The sequence below is a fragment of the Arvicanthis niloticus genome, chromosome 1, assembly GCF_011762505.2.
Source record: "Arvicanthis niloticus isolate mArvNil1 chromosome 1, mArvNil1.pat.X, whole genome shotgun sequence".
Lineage (NCBI taxonomy): Eukaryota > Metazoa > Chordata > Mammalia > Rodentia > Muridae > Arvicanthis > Arvicanthis niloticus.
The window spans coordinates 30,851,609-30,868,727 of record NC_047658.1 but is presented as its reverse complement, the minus strand read 5'-3'; the positions used below and the strand labels follow the sequence as shown (position 1 = coordinate 30,868,727).

Here is a 17,119-nt window from a genome sequence, read left to right as displayed (position 1 = left end):
CATGAGCAGTTACAGGATCTCAACAGAGGCTTCCAAGCCTGTTCTCAGGACTCTCTTTAAGATGACATGGGAACCAAGAAACAGAGCCTTGATTACTGAGACAAAAGTAGTCTATAAAAATCCACCATTGCCAACCACCACATGATGTCTTGACAAGGGACCAAAAGTCTAGCAAATTTTCCCAAAATCTTCATTCCAGAGGGAATTTACATATGGGTGTTAGTTGAAGTTGTCTGGGTTGCAATGGAAACAATTCCTTCCCAAAGTCCTTCAAAGTATTGGATTCTCTTCTTGCTAAACTTCACCCCTCAACCATCCTCAAAAAAAAAAAAACTTGCCAGGCATGGATTTTTTCATAGGTCAAGCCTTATCTTCTGGAACCTGACACCACTGGGCTAAATGTCAACTTGCCTCAAGTTAGATTCAGGAACTAGTGTCAACTTTTCAGTATCATGGTACTGCAATACATTAAGCCTTAAGACTTATGCTTTCATGTCAGTACATTTGTCACTATCCACTCTGCCTCTGACACACTGCAGAATGCAAGAAAGTGTGTTTCAAAATGACTTGAGCCATTCAGTTTAGAACTTGCAGGTGAATGATCCTTCCCCTCAAGGTAGAATGAGAAACTCACAACATCCTTCAAACAGACTCTAAAATCTCTGTGAGGTTGTCTGTGTACTGTGCTTTTTAAAATAACTTGAGGAGCTCAAGCAAAGTGTTGGCACGTCCAGAGAGTTGAGGTTAAAGGCATATATGCACTGGCTGCTTTTCTAGATAAAGAATTAAGCCTGTCTGTGGACAAGTTGCTACTTTGTGTTTTCCATGTTTCTTGTAGCAAATTAGCCAAGAGAGCTTTTGGGGGTGGGGCTTCTTCATAGACAAGTGGCTGTAGATAGGAATTGTGAGAGAACATACTTCATGATCAGCTGTGCCCTTGACACTCTTAAGAATTCTGAGATACTGGAGTGTGGAAATGGGCTTTATTAATGAGAGTACTTACACAAATTCTCTCTCCTTAAATATGGAAATAATGAAGGGCAATCAAGAGCCTTGACATCTTGATTTTTCCTCCTACAGAGAAGTCATTATTCAAACTTACAAAGAATGTTGCCCTTGAGTCCTTGGAAGACCATTGGATGCTGCAGCTCTCTCCATTTCCATGGGCCCTTTTCTAATTGGAGGCAGTGTTGGTGAGCCTGGTAAGAACTGGGTCTGGGTGATATATAATCATGAGTGGCTGTAATTTCCTAGCCTGGGTCAATGATGACAACCCAATGTCATGAAGAGAGGTGATGACATCAAAATAAGCCTCTAGATTTACGCTGAGGCCCAACTTGGAGCACAGGGTTACAGAAGGTTCTTTAAGTCTTTGGACACCTCTTAGGGGACTTGCCTGAATATTCAAATGGCCTTGTCCTTTGACACCTTCTGAGAAATTTTCAAAATCCTTGTTCTCCTTTGCTGGGAAACACTGCTTACTAACAATCACTAAGTCTCTTACTCAACTTGTGTACAAGTCTGCATGGCATCCACATTGCTTATGCCCCTGTCTTTTCTGGTGTTTTGCAGTCATGTGGCATGCCTTCTTGGAGCCAAAACAATCAGAGATGTCAGGTAAGTGGAATCATCCATGCTAATGTCTTCCCTTCTCTACAGCTTGTGCCTTTGTGTATTACAGTGTGAGGCTCAGCCAAACTCAAGTGCTTAAGGATAGCTAAACAATAAATCCAAACACACCAGGAGATTTTCGATTTTGGGTAAGTTCTACCATGTAGACATATACATTTACGAGGCTACAGGAATTTTCTTAAAATCTGATTATTCCTAACCCCATTAATAGGAGCCACCCTTGATGCAATAAGAGGATAACTAACTGCTGAACATGGTATCTGCATCTTCCTTGCTCACCACATGAGCAGTTACAGGATCTCAACAGAGTCTTCCAAGCCTGTTCTCAGGACTCTCTTTAAGATGACATGGGAACCAAGAAACAGAGCCTTGATTACTGAGACAAAAGTAGTCTATAAAAATCCACCATTGCCAACCACCACATGATGTCTTGACAAGGGACCAAAGGTCTAGAAAATTTTCCCAAAATCTTCATTCCAGAGGGAATTGACATATGGGAGTTAGTTGAAGTTATCTGGGTTGCAATGGAAACAATTCCTTCCCAAATTCCTTCAAAGTATTGGATTCTTTTCTTGCTAAACTTCACCCCTCAACCATCCTCAAAAAAAAAAAAAAAAACTTGCCATGGAAGGAATTTTTCATAGGTCAAGCCTTATCTTCTGGAACCTGAGACCACTGGGCTAAATGTCAACTTGTCTCAAGTTAGATTCAGGACCTAGGGTCACCTTTTCAGTATCATGGTACTGCAATACATTAAGCTTTAAGACATATGCTTCCATGGCAGAACATTTGTCACTATCCACTCTGCTTCTGACACACTGCAGAATGCAAGAAAATGTGTTTCAAAATGACTTGAGACATTCAGTTTAGACCTTGCAGGTGAATGGTCCTTCCCCTCAAGGTAGAATGAGAAACTCACAACTTCCTTCAAACAGACTCTAAAATCTCTGTGAGGTTGTCTGTATACTGTGCTTTTTAAAATAACTTGAGGAGCTCAAGCAAAGTGTTGGAACGTCCAGAGAGTTGAGGTTAAAGGCATATATGCACTGGCTGCTTTTCTAGATAAAGAATTAAGCCTGTCTTGGGACAAGTTGCTACTTTGTGTTTTCCATGTTTCTTGTAGCAAATTAGCCAAGAGAGCTTTTGGGGGTGGGGCTTCTTCATAGACAAGTGGCTGTAGATAGGAATTGTGAGAGAACATACTTCATGATCAGCTGTGCCCTTGACACTCTTAAGAATTCTGAGATACTGGAGTATGGAAATGGGCTTTATTAATGAGAGTACTTACACAAATTCTCTCTCCATAAAGTTTGAAATAAAGAAGGGCAATCATGAGCCTTGACATCTTGATCTTTCCTCCTACAGAGAAGTCAATTTTCAAGTTTACAAAGAAGGTTGCCCTTGAGTCCTTGGAAGACCATTGGATGCTGCAGCTCTCTCCATTTCCATGGGCCCTTTTCTAACATGGAGGCAGTGTTGGTGAGCCTGGTAAGAACTGGGTCTGGGTGATATATAATCATAGGTGGCTGTGTTTTCCCAGCCTGGGTCAATGATGACAACCCAATGTCATGAAGAGAGGTGATGACATCAAAATAAGCCTGTAGGTGTACGCTGAGGCCCGCCCAGGAGGACAGGGTTACAGGAGGTTCTTTAAGTCTTTGGACACCTCTTGGGGGACTTGCCTGAAGTACTCAAATGGCCTTGTCCTTTGACACCTTCTGAGAAATTTTCAAAATCCTTGTTCTCCTTTGCTGGGAAACACTGCTTACTAACAATCACTAAGTCTTTTACTCAACTTGTGTACAAGTCTGCATGGCATCCACATTGCTTATGCCCCTGTCTTTTCTGGTGTTTTGCAGTCATGTGGCATGCCTTCTTGGAGCCAAAACAATCAGAGATGTCAGGTAAGTGGAATCATCTGTGCTAATGTCTTCCCTTCTCTATAGGTTGTGCCTTTGTGTATTACAGTGTGAGGCTCAGCCAAACTCAAGTGCTTAAGGATAGCTAAACAATAAATCCAAACACGCCAGAAGATTTTCAATTGTGGGTTAAGTTCTACCATGTAGACATATACATTTACTAGGGTACAGGAATTTTCTTAAAATCTGATTATTCCTAGCCCCATTAATAGGAGCCACCCTTGATGCAATAAGAGGATAACTAACTGCTGAACATGGTATCTGCATCTTCCTTGCTCACCACATGAGCAGTTACAGGATCTCAACAGAGGCTTCCAAGCCTGTTCTCAGGACTCTCTTTAAGATGACATGGGAACCAAGAAACAGAGCCTTGATTACTGAGACAAAAGTAGTCTATAAAAATCCACCATTGCCAACCACCACATGATGTCTTGACAAGGGACCAAAGGTCTAGCAAAGTTTCCCAAAATCTTCATTCCAGAGGGAATTTACATATGGGTGTTAGTTGAACTTGTCTGGGTTTCAATGGAAACAATTCCATCCCAAATTCCTTCAAAGTATTGGATTCTTTTCTTGCTAAACTTCACCCCTCAACCATCCTCAAAAAAAAAAAAAACTTGCCTGGCATGTATTTTTTCATAGGTCAAGCCTTATCTTCTGGAACCTGACAGCACTGGGCTAAATGTCAACTTGCCACAAGTTAGATTCAGGAACTAGGGTCACCTTTTCAGTATCATGGTACTGCAATACATTAAGCCTTAAGACATATGCTTCCATGGCAGAACATTTGTCACTATCCACTCTGCCTCTGACACACTGCAGAATGTAAGAAAATGTGTTTCAAAATGACTTGAGACATTCAGTTTAGACCTTGCAGGTGAATGGTCCTTCCCCTCAAGGTAGAATGAGAAACTCACAACTTCCTTCAAACAGACTCTAAAATCTCTGTGAGGTTGTCTGCATACTGTGCTTTTTAAAATAACTTGAGGAGCTCGAGCAAAGTGTTGGCACGTCCAGAGAGTTGAGGTTAAAGGCATATATGCACTGGCTGATTTTTCTAGATAAAGAATTAAGCCTGTCTGTGGACAAGTTGCTACTTTGTGTTTTCCATGTTTCTTGTAGCAAATTAGCAAAGAGAGCTTTTGGGGGTGGGGCTTCTTCATAGACAAGTGGCTGTAGATAGGAATTGTGAGAGAACATACTTCATGATCAGCTGTGCCCTTGACACTCTTAAGAATTCTGAGATACTGGAGTATGGAAATGGGCTTTATTAATGAGAGTACTTACACAAATTCTCTCTCCATAAATTTTGAAATAAAGAAGGGCAATCATGAGCCTTGACATCTTGATCTTTCCTCCTACAGAGAAGTCAATTTTCAAACTTACAAAGAAGGTTGCCCTTGAGTCCTTGGAAGACCATTGGATGCTGCAGCTCTCTTCATTTCCATGGGCCCTTTTCTAACCTGGAGGCAGTGTTGGTGAGCCTGGTAAGAACTGGGTGTGGGTGATATATAATCATAAGTGGCTGTGTTTTCCCAGCCTGGGTCAATGATGACAACCCAATGTCATGAAGAGAGGTGATGATATCAAAATAAGCCTGTAGGTGTACGCTGAGGCCCGCCCAGGAGGACAGGGTTACAGGAGGTTCTTTAGTCTTTGGACAACTCTTGGGGGACTTGCCTGAAGTACTCAAATGGCCTTGTCCTTTGACACCTTCTGAGAAATTTTCAAAATCATTGTTCTCCTTTGCTGGGAAACACTGCTTACTAACAATCACTAAGTCTTTTACTCAACTTGTGTACAATCTGCATGGCATCCACATTGCTTATGCCCCTGTCTTTTCTGGTGTTTTGCAGTCATGTGGCATGCCTTCTTGGAGCCAAAACAATCAGAGATGTCAGGTAAGTGGAATCATCTGTGCTAATGTCTTCCCTTCTCTATAGCTTGTGCCTTTGTGTATTACAGTGTGAGGCTCAGCCAAACTCAAGTGCTTAAGGATAGCTAAACAATAAATCCAAACATGCCAGAAGATTTTCAATTGTGGGTTAAATTCTACCATGTAGACATATACATTTAAGAGGGTACAGGAATTTTCTTAAAATCTGATTATTCCTAGCCCCATTAATAGGAGCCACCCTTGATGCAATAAGAGGATAACTAACTGCTGAACATGGTATCTGCATCTTCCTTGCTCACCACATGAGCAGTTACAGGATCTCAACAGAGGCTTCCAAGCCTGTTCTCAGGACTCTCTTTAAGATGACATGGGAACCAAGAAACAGAGCCTTGCTTACTGAGACAAAAGTAGTCTATAAAAATAAACCATTGCCAACCACCACATGATGTCTTGACAAGGGACCAAACGTCTAGCAAATTTTCCCAAAATCTTCATTCCAGAGGGATTTTACATATGGGTGTTATTTGAAGTTGTCTGGGTTGCAATGGAAACTATTCCTTCCCAAATTCCTTCAAAGTATTGGATTCTTTTCTTGCTAAACTTTGCCCCTCAAGCATCCTCAAATAAAAACTTGCCATGGAAGGAATTTTTCATAGGTCAAGCCTTATCTTCTGGAACCTGAGACCACTGGGCTAAATGTCAACTTGCCTCAAGTTAGATTCAGGAACTAGGGTCACCTTTTCAGTATCATGGTACTGCAATACATTAAGCCTTAAGACTTATGCTTCCATGTCAGAACATTTGTCACTATCCACTCTGCCTCTGACACACTGCAGAATGCAAGAAAGTGTGTTTCAAAATGACTTGAGCCATTCAGTTTAGAACTTGCAGGTGAATGTTCTTTCCCCTCAAGGTAGAATGAGAAACTCACAACATCCTTCAAACAGACTCTAAAATCTCTGTGAGGTTGTCTGTATACTGTGCTTTTTAAAGTAACTTGAGGAGCTCAAGCAAAGTGTTGGCACGTCCAGAGAGTTGAGGTTAAAGTCATATATGCACTGGCTGCTTTTCTAGATAAAGAATTAAGCCTGTCTGTGGACAAGTTGCTACTTTGTGTTTTCCATGTTTCTTGTAGCAAATTAGCCAAGAGAGCTTTTGGGGGTGGGGCTTCTTCATAGACAAGTGGCTGTAGATAGGAATTGTGAGAGAACATACTTCATGATCAGCTGTGCCCTTGACACTCTTAAGAATTCTGAGATACTGGAGTATGGAAATGGGCTTTATTAATGAGAGTACTTACACAAATTCTCTCTCCATAAAGTTTGAAATAAAGAAGGGCAATCATGAGCCTTGACATCTTGATCTTTCCTCCTACAGAGAAGTCAATTTTCAAGTTTACAAAGAAGGTTGCCCTTGAGTCCTTGGAAGACCATTGGATGCTGCAGCTCTCTCCATTTCCATGGGCCCTTTTCTAACATGGAGGCAGTGTTGGTGAGCCTGGTAAGAACTGGGTCTGGGTGATATATAATCATAAGTGGCTGTGTTTTCCCAGCCTGGGTCAATGATGACAACCCAATGTCATGAAGAGAGGTGATGACATCAAAATAAGCCTCCAGGTGTACGCTGAGGCCCGCCCAGGAGGACAGGGTTACAGGAGGTTCTTTAAGTCTTTGGACACCTCTTGGGGGACTTGCCTGAAGTACTCAAATGGCCTTGTCCTTTGACACCTTCTGAGAAATTTTCAAAATCCTTGTTCTCCTTTGCTGGGAAACACTGCTTACTAACAATCACTAAGTCTTTTACTCAACTTGTGTACAAGTCTGCATGGCATCCACATTGCTTATGCCCCTGTCTTTTCTGGTGTTTTGCAGTCATGTGGCATGCCTTCTTGGAGCCAAAACAATCAGAGATGTCAGGTAAGTGGAATCATCTGTGCTAATGTCTACCCTTCTCTATAGCTTGTGCCTTTGTGTATTACAGTGTGAGGCTCAGCCAAACTCAAGTGCTTAAGGATAGCTAAACAATAAATCCAAACACGCCAGAAGATTTTCGATTGTGGGTTAAGTTCTACCATGTAGACATATACATTTAAGAGGGTACAGGAATTTTCTTAAAATCTGATTATTCCTAGCCCAATTAATAGGAGCCACCCTTGATGCAATAAGAGGATAACTAACTGCTGAACATGGTATCTGCATCTTCCTTGCTCCCACATGAGCAGTTACAGGATCTCAACAGAGGCTTCCAAGCCTGTTCTCAGGACTCTCTTTAAGATGACATGGGAACCAAGAAACAGAGCCTTGCTTACTGAGACAAAAGTAGTCTATAAAAATCCACCATTGCCAACCACCACATGATGTCTTGACAAGGGACCAAAGGTCTAGCAAAGTTTCCCAAAATCTTCATTCCAGAGGGAATTTACATATGGGTGTTAGTTGAACTTGTCTGGGTTTCAATGGAAACAATTCCATCCCAAATTTCTTCAAAGTATTGGATTCTTTTCTTGCTAAACTTCACCCCTCAACCATCCTCAAAAAAAAAAACTTGCCAGGCATGTATTTTTTCATAGGTCAAGCCTTATCTTCTGGAACCTGACACCACTGGGCTAAATGTCAACTTGCCACAAGTTAGATTCAGGAACTAGGGTCACCTTTTCAGTATCATGGTACTGCAATACATTAAGCCTTAAGACATATGCTTCCATGGCAGAACATTTGTCACTATCCACTCTGCCTCTGACACACTGTGGAATGCAAGAAAATGTGTTTCAAAATGACTTGAGACATTCAGTTTAGACCTTGCAGTTGAATGGTCCTTCCCCTCAAGGTAGAATGAGAAACTCACAACTTCCTTCAAACAGACTCTAAAATCTCTGTGAGGTTGTCTGTATACTGTGCTTTTTAAAATAACTTGAGGAGCTCGAGCAAAGTGTTGGAATGTCCAGAGAGTTGAGGTTAAAGGCATATATGCACTGGCTGCTTTTTCTAGATAAAGAATTAAGCCTGTCTTGGGACAAGTTGCTACTTTGTGTTTTCCATGTTTCTTGTAGCAAATTAGCCAAGAGAGCTTTTGGGGGTGGGGCTTCTTCATAGACAAGTGGCTGTAGATAGGAATTGTGAGAGAACATACTTCATGATCAGCTGTGCCCTTGACACTCTTCAGAATTCTGAGATACTGGAGTATGGAAATGGGCTTTATTAATGAGAGTACTTACACAAATTCTCTCTCCATAAAGTTTGAAATAAAGAAGGGCAATCATGAGCCTTGACATCTTGATCTTTCCTCCTACAGAGAAGTCAATTTTCAAGTTTACAAAGAAGGTTGCCCTTGAGTCCTTGGAAGACCATTGGATGCTGCAGCTCTCTCCATTTCCATGGGCCCTTTTCTAACATGGAGGCAGTGTTGGTGAGCCTGGTAAGAACTGGGTCTGGGTGATATATAATCATAGGTGGCTGTGTTTTCCCAGCCTGGGTCAATGATGACAACCCAATGTCATGAAGAGAGGTGATGACATCAAAATAAGCCTGTAGGTGTACGCTGAGGCCCGCCCAGGTGGACAGGGTTACAGGAGGTTCTTTAAGTCTTTGGACACCTCTTGGGGGACTTGCCTGAAGTACTCAAATGGCCTTGTCCTTTGACACCTTCTGAGAAATTTTCAAAATCCTTGTTCTCCTTTGCTGGGAAACACTGCTTACTAACAATCACTAAGTCTTTTACTCAACTTGTGTACAATCTGCCTGGCATCCACATTGCTTATGCCCCTGTCTTTTCTGGTGTTTTGCAGTCATGTGGCATGCCTTCTTGGAGCCAAAACAATCAGAGATGTCAGGTAAGTGGAATCATCTGTGCTAATGTCTTCCCTTCTCTATAGCTTGTGCCTTTGTGTATTACAGTGTGAGGCTCAGCCAAACTCAAGTGCTTAAGGATAGCTAAACAATAAATCCAAACACGCCAGAAGGTTTTCCATTGTGGGTTAAGTTCTACCATGTAGACATATACATTTACGAGGGTACAGGAATTTTCTTAAAATCTGATTATTCCTAGCCCCATTAATAGGAGCCACCCTTGATGCAATAAGAGGATAACTAACTGCTGAACATGGTATCTGTATCTTCCTTGCTCACCACATGAGCAGTTACAAGATCTCAACAGAGGCTTCCAAGCCTGTTCTCAGGACTCTCTTTAAGATGACATGGGAAGCAAGAAACAGAGCCTTGATTACTGAGACAAAAGTAGTCTATAAAAATCCACCATTGCCAACCACCACATGATGTCTTGACAAGGGACCAAAGGTCTAGCAAAGTTTCCCAAAATCTTCATTCCAGAGGGAATTTACATATGGGTGTTAGTTGAACTTGTCTGGGTTTCAATGGAAACAATTCCATCCCAAATTCCTTCAAAGTATTGGATTCTTTTCTTGCTAAACTTCACCCCTCAACCATCCTCAAAAAAAACTTGCCATGGAAGGAATTTTTCATAGGTCAAGCCTTATCTTCTGGAACCTGACAGCACTGGGCTAAATGTCAACTTGCCACAAGTTAGATTCAGGAACTAGGGTCACCTTTTCAGTATCATGGTACTGCAATACATTAAGCCTTAAGACATATGCTTCCATGGCAGAACATTTGTCACTATCCACTCTGCCTCTGACACACTGCAGAATGTAAGAAAATGTGTTTCAAAATGACTTGAGACATTCAGTTTAGACCTTGCAGGTGAATGGTCCTTCCCCTCAAGGTAGAATGAGAAACTCACAACTTCCTTCAAACAGACTCTAAAATCTCTGTGAGGTTGTCTGTATACTGTGCTTTTTAAAATAACTTGAGGAGCTCGAGCAAAGTGTTGGAACGTCCAGAGAGTTGAGGTTAAAGGCATATATGCACTGGCTGCTTTTTCTAGATAAAGAATTAAGCCTGTCTTGGGACAAGTTGCTACTTTGTGTTTTCCATGTTTCTTGTAGCAAATTAGCCAAGAGAGCTTTTGGGGGTGGGGCTTCTTCATAGACAAGTGGCTGTAGATATGAATTGTGAGAGAACATACTTCATGATCAGCTGTGTCCTTGACACTCTTCAGAATTCTGAGATACTGGAGTATGGAAATGGGCTTTATTAATGAGAGTACTTACACAAATTCTCTCTCCATAAATTTTGAAATAAAGAAGGGCAATCATGAGCCTTGACATCTTGATCTTTCCTCCTACAGAGAAGTCAATTTTCAAGCTTACAAAGAAGGTTGCCCTTGAGTCCTTGGAAGACCATTGGATGCTGCAGCTCTCTCCATTTCCATGGGCCCTTTTCTAACCTGGAGGCAGTGTTGGTGAGCCTGGTAAGAACTGGGTCTGGGTGATATATAATCATAAGTGGCTGTGTTTTCCCAGCCTGGGTCAATGATGACAACCCAATGTCATGAAGAGAGGTGATGACATCAAAATAAGTGTGTAGGTGTACGCTGAGGCCTGCCCAGGAGGACAGGGTTACAGGAGGTTCTTTAAGTCTTTGGACACCTCTTGGGGGACTTGCCTGAAGTACTCAAATGGCCTTGTCCTTTGACACCTTCTGAGAAATTTTCAAAATCATTGTTCTCCTTTGCTGGGAAACACTGCTTACTAACAATCACTAAGTCTTTTACTCAACTTGTGTGCAATCTGCATGGCATCCACATTGCTTATGCCCCTGTCTTTTCTGGTGTTTTACAGTCATGTGGCATGCCTTCTTGGAGCCAAAACAATCAGAGATGTCAGGTAAGTGGAATCATCTGTGCTAATGTCTTCCCTTCTTGATAGCTTGTGCCTTTGTGTATTACAGTGTGAGGCTCAGCCAAACTCAAGTGCTTAAGGATAGCTAAACAATAAATCCAAACACGCCAGAAGATTTTCGATTGTGGGTTAAGTTCTACCATGTAGACATATACATTTACGAGGGTACAGGAATTTTCTTAAAATCTGATTATTCCTAGCCCCATTAATAGGAGCCACCCTTGATGCAATAAGAGGATAACTAACTGCTGAACATGGTATCTGCATCTTCCTTGCTCACCACATGAGCAGTTACAGGATCTCAACAGAGGCTTCCAAGCCTGTTCTCAGGACTCTCTTTAAGATGACATGGGAACCAAGAAACAGAGCCTTGATTACTGAGACAAAAGTAGTCTATAAAAATCCACCATTGCCAACCACCACATGATGTCTTGACAAGGGACCAAAGGTCTAGCAAAGTTTCCCAAAATCTTCATTCCAGAGGGAATTTACATATGGGTGTTAGTTGAACTTGTCTGGGTTTCAATGGAAACAATTCCATCCCAAATTCCTTCAAAGTATTGGATTCTTTTCTTGCTAAACTTCACCCCTCAACCATCCTCAAAAAAAAAAAAAACTTGCCTGGCATGTATTTTTTCATAGGTCAAGCCTTATCTTCTGGAACCTGACAGCACTGGGCTAAATGTCAACTTGCCACAAGTTAGATTCAGGAACTAGGGTCACCTTTTCAGTATCATGGTACTGCAATACATTAAGCCTTAAGACTTATGCTTTCATGTCAGTTCATTTGTCACTATCCACTCTGCCTCTGACACACTGCAGAATGCAAGAAAGTGTGTTTCAAAATGACTTGAGCCATTCAGTTTAGAACTTGCAGGTGAATGATCCTTCCCCTCAAGGTAGAATGAGAAACTCACAACATCCTTCAAACAGACTCTAAAATCTCTGTGAGGTTGTCTGTGTACTGTGCTTTTTAAAATAACTTGAGGAGCTCAAGCAAAGTGTTGGCAGGTCCAGAGAGTTGAGGTTAAAGGCATATATGCACTGGCTGCTTTTCTAGATAAAGAATTAAGCCTGTCTGTGGACAAGTTGCTACTTTGTGTTTTCCATGTTTCTTGTAGCAAATTAGCCAAGAGAGCTTTTGGGGGTGGGGCTTCTTCATAGACAAGTGGCTGTAGATAGGAATTGTGAGAGAACATACTTCATGATCAGCTGTGCCCTTGACACTCTTAAGAATTCTGAGATACTGGAGTGTGGAAATGGGCTTTATTAATGAGAGTACTTACACAAATTCTCTCTCCTTAAATATGGAAATAAAGAAGGGCAATCAAGAGCCTTGACATCTTGATTTTTCCTCCTACAGAGAAGTCATTATTCAAACTTACAAAGAAGGTTGCCCTTGAGTCCTTGGAAGACCATTGGATGCTGCAGCTCTCTCCATTTCCATGGGCCCTTTTCTAATTGGAGGCAGTGTTGGTGAGCCTGGTAAGAACTGGGTCTGGGTGATATATAATCATGAGTGGCTGTAATTTCCTAGCCTGGGTCAATGATGACAACCCAATGTCATGAAGAGAGGTGATGACATCAAAATAAGCCTCTAGATTTACGCTGAGGCCCAACTTGGAGCACAGGGTTACAGAAGGTTCTTTAAGTCTTTGGACACCTCTTAGGGGACTTGCCTGAATATTCAAATGGCCTTGTCCTTTGACACCTTCTGAGAAATTTTCAAAATCCTTGTTCTCCTTTGCTGGGAAACACTGCTTACTAACAATCACTAAGTCTCTTACTCAACTTGTGTACAAGTCTGCATGGCATCCACATTGCTTATGCCCCTGTCTTTTCTGGTGTTTTGCAGTCATGTGGCATGCCTTCTTGGAGCCAAAACAATCAGAGATGTCAGGTAAGTGGAATCATCCATGCTAATGTCTTCCCTTCTCTACAGCTTGTGCCTTTGTGTATTACAGTGTGAGGCTCAGCCAAACTCAAGTGCTTAAGGATAGCTAAACAATAAATCCAAACACACCAGGAGATTTTCGATTTTGGGTAAGTTCTACCATGTAGACATATACATTTACGAGGCTACAGGAATTTTCTTAAAATCTGATTATTCCTAACCCCATTAATAGGAGCCACCCTTGATGCAATAAGAGGATAACTAACTGCTGAACATGGTATCTGCATCTTCCTTGCTCACCACATGAGCAGTTACAGGATCTCAACAGAGTCTTCCAAGCCTGTTCTCAGGACTCTCTTTAAGATGACATGGGAACCAAGAAACAGAGCCTTGCTTACTGAGACAAAAGTAGTCTATAAAAATCCACCATTGCCAACCACCACATGATGTCTTGACAAGGGACCAAAGGTCTAGAAAATTTTCCCAAAATCTTCATTCCAGAGGGAATTGACATATGGGAGTTAGTTGAAGTTATCTGGGTTGCAATGGAAACAATTCCTTCCCAAATTCCTTCAAAGTATTGGATTCTTTTCTTGCTAAACTTCACCCCTCAACCATCCTCAAAAAAAAAAAAAAACTTGCCATGGAAGGAATTTTTCATAGGTCAAGCCTTATCTTCTGGAACCTGAGACCACTGGGCTAAATGTCAACTTGTCTCAAGTTAGATTCAGGACCTAGGGTCACCTTTTCAGTATCATGGTACTGCAATACATTAAGCTTTAAGACATATGCTTCCATGGCAGAACATTTGTCACTATCCACTCTGCTTCTGACACACTGCAGAATGCAAGAAAATGTGTTTCAAAATGACTTGAGACATTCAGTTTAGACCTTGCAGGTGAATGATCCTTCCCCTCAAGGTAGAATGAGAAACTCACAACTTCCTTCAAACAGACTCTAAAATCTCTGTGAGGTTGTCTGTATACTGTGCTTTTTAAAATAACTTGAGGAGCTCAAGCAAAGTGTTGGCACGTCCAGAGAGTTGAGGTTAAAGGCATATATGCACTGGCTGCTTTTTCTAGATAAAGAATTAAGCCTGTCTTGGGACAAGTTGCTACTTTGTGTTTTCCAGGTTTCTTGTAGCAAATTAGCCAAGAGAGCTTTTGGGGGTGGGGCTTCTTCATAGACAAGTGGCTGTAGATAGGAATTGTGAGAGAACATACTTCATGATCAGCTGTACCCTTGACACTCTTAAGAATTCTGAGATACTGGAGTGTGGAAATGGGCTTTATTAATGAGAGTACTTACACAAATTCTCTCTCCATAAATTTGGAAATAAAGAAGGGCAATCAAGAGCCTTGACATCTTGATTTTTCCTCCTACAGCGAAGTCATTTTTCAAACTTACAAAGAAGGTTGCCCTTGAGTCCTTGGAAGACCATTGGATGCTGCAGCTCTCTCCATTTCCATGGGCCCTTTTCTAACATGGAGGCAGTGTTAGTGAGCCTGGTAAGAACTGGGTCTGGGTGATATATAATCATGAGTGACTGTGTTTTCCTAGCCTGTGTCAATGATGACAACCCAATGTCATGAAGAGAGGTGATGACATCAAAATAAGCCTGTAGGTGTACGCTGAGGCCCCCCAAGGAGGACAGGGTTACAGGAGGTTTTTAAGTCTTTGGACACCTCTTGGGGGACTGGCCTGAAGAACTCAAATGGCCTTGTCCTTTGACACCTTCTGAGAAAATTTCAAAATCCTTGTTCTCCTTTGCTGGGAAACACTGCTTACTAACAATCACTAAGTCTCTTACTCAACTTGTGTACAAGTCTGCATGGCATCCACATTGCTTATGCCCCTGTCTTTTCTGGTGTTTTGCAGTCATGTGGCATGCCTTCTTGGAGCCAAAACAATCAGAGATGTCAGGTAAGTGGAATCATCTGTGCTAATGTCTTCCCTTCTCGATAGCTTGTGCCTTTATGTATTACAGTGTGAGGCTCAGCCAAACTCAAGTGCTTAAGGATAGCTAAACAATAAATCCAAACACGCCAGGAGATTTTCGATTTTGGGTAAGTTCTACCATGTAGACATATACATTTATGAGGGTACAGGAATTTTCTTAAAATCTGATTATTCCTAGCCCCATTAATAGGAGCCACCCTTGATGCAATAAGAGGATAACTAACTGCTGAACATGGTATCTGCATCTTCCTTGCTCACCACATGAGCAGTTACAGGATCTCAACAGAGGCTTCCAAGCCTGTTCTCAGGACTCTCTTTAAGATGACATGGGAACCAAGAACCAGAGCCTTGCTTACTGAGACAAAAGTAGTCTCTAAAAATCCACCATTGCCAACCACCACATGATGTCTTGACAAGGGACCAAAGGTCTAGAAAATTTTCCCAAAATCTTCATTCCTGAGGGAATTTACATATGGGTGTTAGTTGAAGTTGTCTGGGTTGCAATGGAAACAATTCCTTCACAAATTTCTTCAAAGTATTGGATTCTTTTCTTGCTAAACTTCACCCCTCAACCATCCTCAAAAAAAACTTGCCATGGAAGGAATTTTTCATAGGTCAAGCCTTATCTTCTGGAACCTGAGACCACTGTGCTAAAAGTCAACTTGCCTCAAGTTAGATTCAGGAACTAGGGTCATCTTTTCAGTATCATGGTGCTGCAATACTTTAAGCCTTAAGACATATGCTTCCATGGCAGAACATTTGTCACTATCCACTCTGCCTCTGACACACTGCAGAATGCAAGAAAATGTGTTTCAAAATGACTTGAGACATTCAGTTTAGACCTTGCAGGTGAATGATCCTTCCCCTCAAGGTAGAATGAGAAACTCACAACTTCCTTCAAACAGACTCTAAAATCTCTGTGAGGTTGTCTGTATACTGTGCTTTTTAAAATAACTTGAGGAGCTCAAGCAAAGTGTTGGAACGTCCAGAGAGTTGAGGTTAAAGGCATATATGCACTGGCTGCTTTTCTAGATAAAGAATTAAGCCTGTCTGTGGACAAGTTGCTACTTTGTGTTTTCCATGTTTCTTGTAGCAAATTAGCCAAGAGAGCTTTTGGGGGTGGGGCTTCTTCATAGACAAGTGGCTGTAGATAGGAATTGTGAGAGAACATACTTCATGATCAGCTGTGCCCTTGACACTCTTAAGAATTCTGAGATACTGGAGTATGGAAATGGGCTTTATTAATGAGAGTACTTACACAAATTCTCTCTCCATAAAGTTTGAAATAAAGAAGGGCAATCATGAGCCTTGACATCTTGATCTTTCCTCCTACAGAGAAGTCAATTTTCAAGTTTACAAAGAAGGTTGCCCTTGAGTCCTTGGAAGACCATTGGATGCTGCAGCTCTCTCCATTTCCATGGGCCCTTTTCTAACATGGAGGCAGTGTTGGTGAGCCTGGTAAGAACTGGGTCTGGGTGATATATAATCATAGGTGGCTGTGTTTTCCCAGCCTGGGTCAATGATGACAACCCAATGTCATGAAGAGAGGTGATGACATCAAAATAAGCCTGTAGGTGTATGCTGAGGCCCGCCCAGGAGGACAGGGTTACAGGAGGTTCTTTAAGTCTTTGGACACCTCTTGGGGGACTTGCCTGAAGTACTCAAATGGCCTTGTCCTTTGACACCTTCTGAGAAATTTTCAAAATCCTTGTTCTCCTTTGCTGGGAAACACTGCTTACTAACAATCACTAAGTCTTTTACTCAACTTGTGTACAAGTCTGCATGGCATCCACATTGCTTATGCCCCTGTCTTTTCTGGTGTTTTGCAGTCATGTGGCATGCCTTCTTGGAGCCAAAACAATCAGAGATGTCAGGTAAGTGGAATCATCTGTGCTAATGTCTTCCCTTCTCTATAGCTTGTGCCTTTGTGTATTACAGTGTGAGGCTCAGCCAAACTCAAGTGCTTAAGGATAGCTAAACAATAAATCCAAACACGCCAGGAGATTTTCGATTGTGGGTTAAGTTCTACCATGTAGACATATACATTTACGAGGGTACAGGAA

At 41.7% G+C, this 17,119-nt stretch overlaps 9 non-coding genes across 9 annotated transcripts; all 9 read left to right on the top strand.

The window, feature by feature from the left end:
• The first annotated feature begins 1,257 nt into the window (after nucleotides 1–1,257).
• LOC117699853 (small nucleolar RNA SNORD115) lies at nucleotides 1,258–1,334 on the top strand. The gene has a single exon (XR_004605308.1). It is a non-coding gene; the product is annotated as a small nucleolar RNA SNORD115 (small nucleolar RNA).
• Nucleotides 1,335–3,175: 1,841 nt separating this feature from the next.
• LOC117699973 (small nucleolar RNA SNORD115) lies at nucleotides 3,176–3,252 on the top strand. The gene has a single exon (XR_004605331.1). It is a non-coding gene; the product is annotated as a small nucleolar RNA SNORD115 (small nucleolar RNA).
• A 1,841-nt stretch (nucleotides 3,253–5,093) lies between these two features.
• LOC117700249 (small nucleolar RNA SNORD115) lies at nucleotides 5,094–5,170 on the top strand. The gene has a single exon (XR_004605423.1). It is a non-coding gene; the product is annotated as a small nucleolar RNA SNORD115 (small nucleolar RNA).
• Nucleotides 5,171–7,003: 1,833 nt separating this feature from the next.
• On the top strand, nucleotides 7,004–7,080 carry LOC117699860 (small nucleolar RNA SNORD115). The gene has a single exon (XR_004605309.1). It is a non-coding gene; the product is annotated as a small nucleolar RNA SNORD115 (small nucleolar RNA).
• A 1,837-nt stretch (nucleotides 7,081–8,917) lies between these two features.
• LOC117699958 (small nucleolar RNA SNORD115) lies at nucleotides 8,918–8,994 on the top strand. Its single transcript, XR_004605329.1, has one exon. It is a non-coding gene; the product is annotated as a small nucleolar RNA SNORD115 (small nucleolar RNA).
• A 1,834-nt stretch (nucleotides 8,995–10,828) lies between these two features.
• Nucleotides 10,829–10,905, top strand: LOC117700294 (small nucleolar RNA SNORD115). The gene has a single exon (XR_004605435.1). It is a non-coding gene; the product is annotated as a small nucleolar RNA SNORD115 (small nucleolar RNA).
• Nucleotides 10,906–12,743: 1,838 nt separating this feature from the next.
• Nucleotides 12,744–12,820, top strand: LOC117699847 (small nucleolar RNA SNORD115). Its single transcript, XR_004605307.1, has one exon. It is a non-coding gene; the product is annotated as a small nucleolar RNA SNORD115 (small nucleolar RNA).
• Nucleotides 12,821–14,660: 1,840 nt separating this feature from the next.
• LOC117700352 (small nucleolar RNA SNORD115) lies at nucleotides 14,661–14,737 on the top strand. The gene has a single exon (XR_004605464.1). It is a non-coding gene; the product is annotated as a small nucleolar RNA SNORD115 (small nucleolar RNA).
• Nucleotides 14,738–16,569: 1,832 nt separating this feature from the next.
• LOC117700255 (small nucleolar RNA SNORD115) lies at nucleotides 16,570–16,646 on the top strand. The gene has a single exon (XR_004605426.1). It is a non-coding gene; the product is annotated as a small nucleolar RNA SNORD115 (small nucleolar RNA).
• The last annotated feature ends 473 nt before the right edge of the window (nucleotides 16,647–17,119 follow it).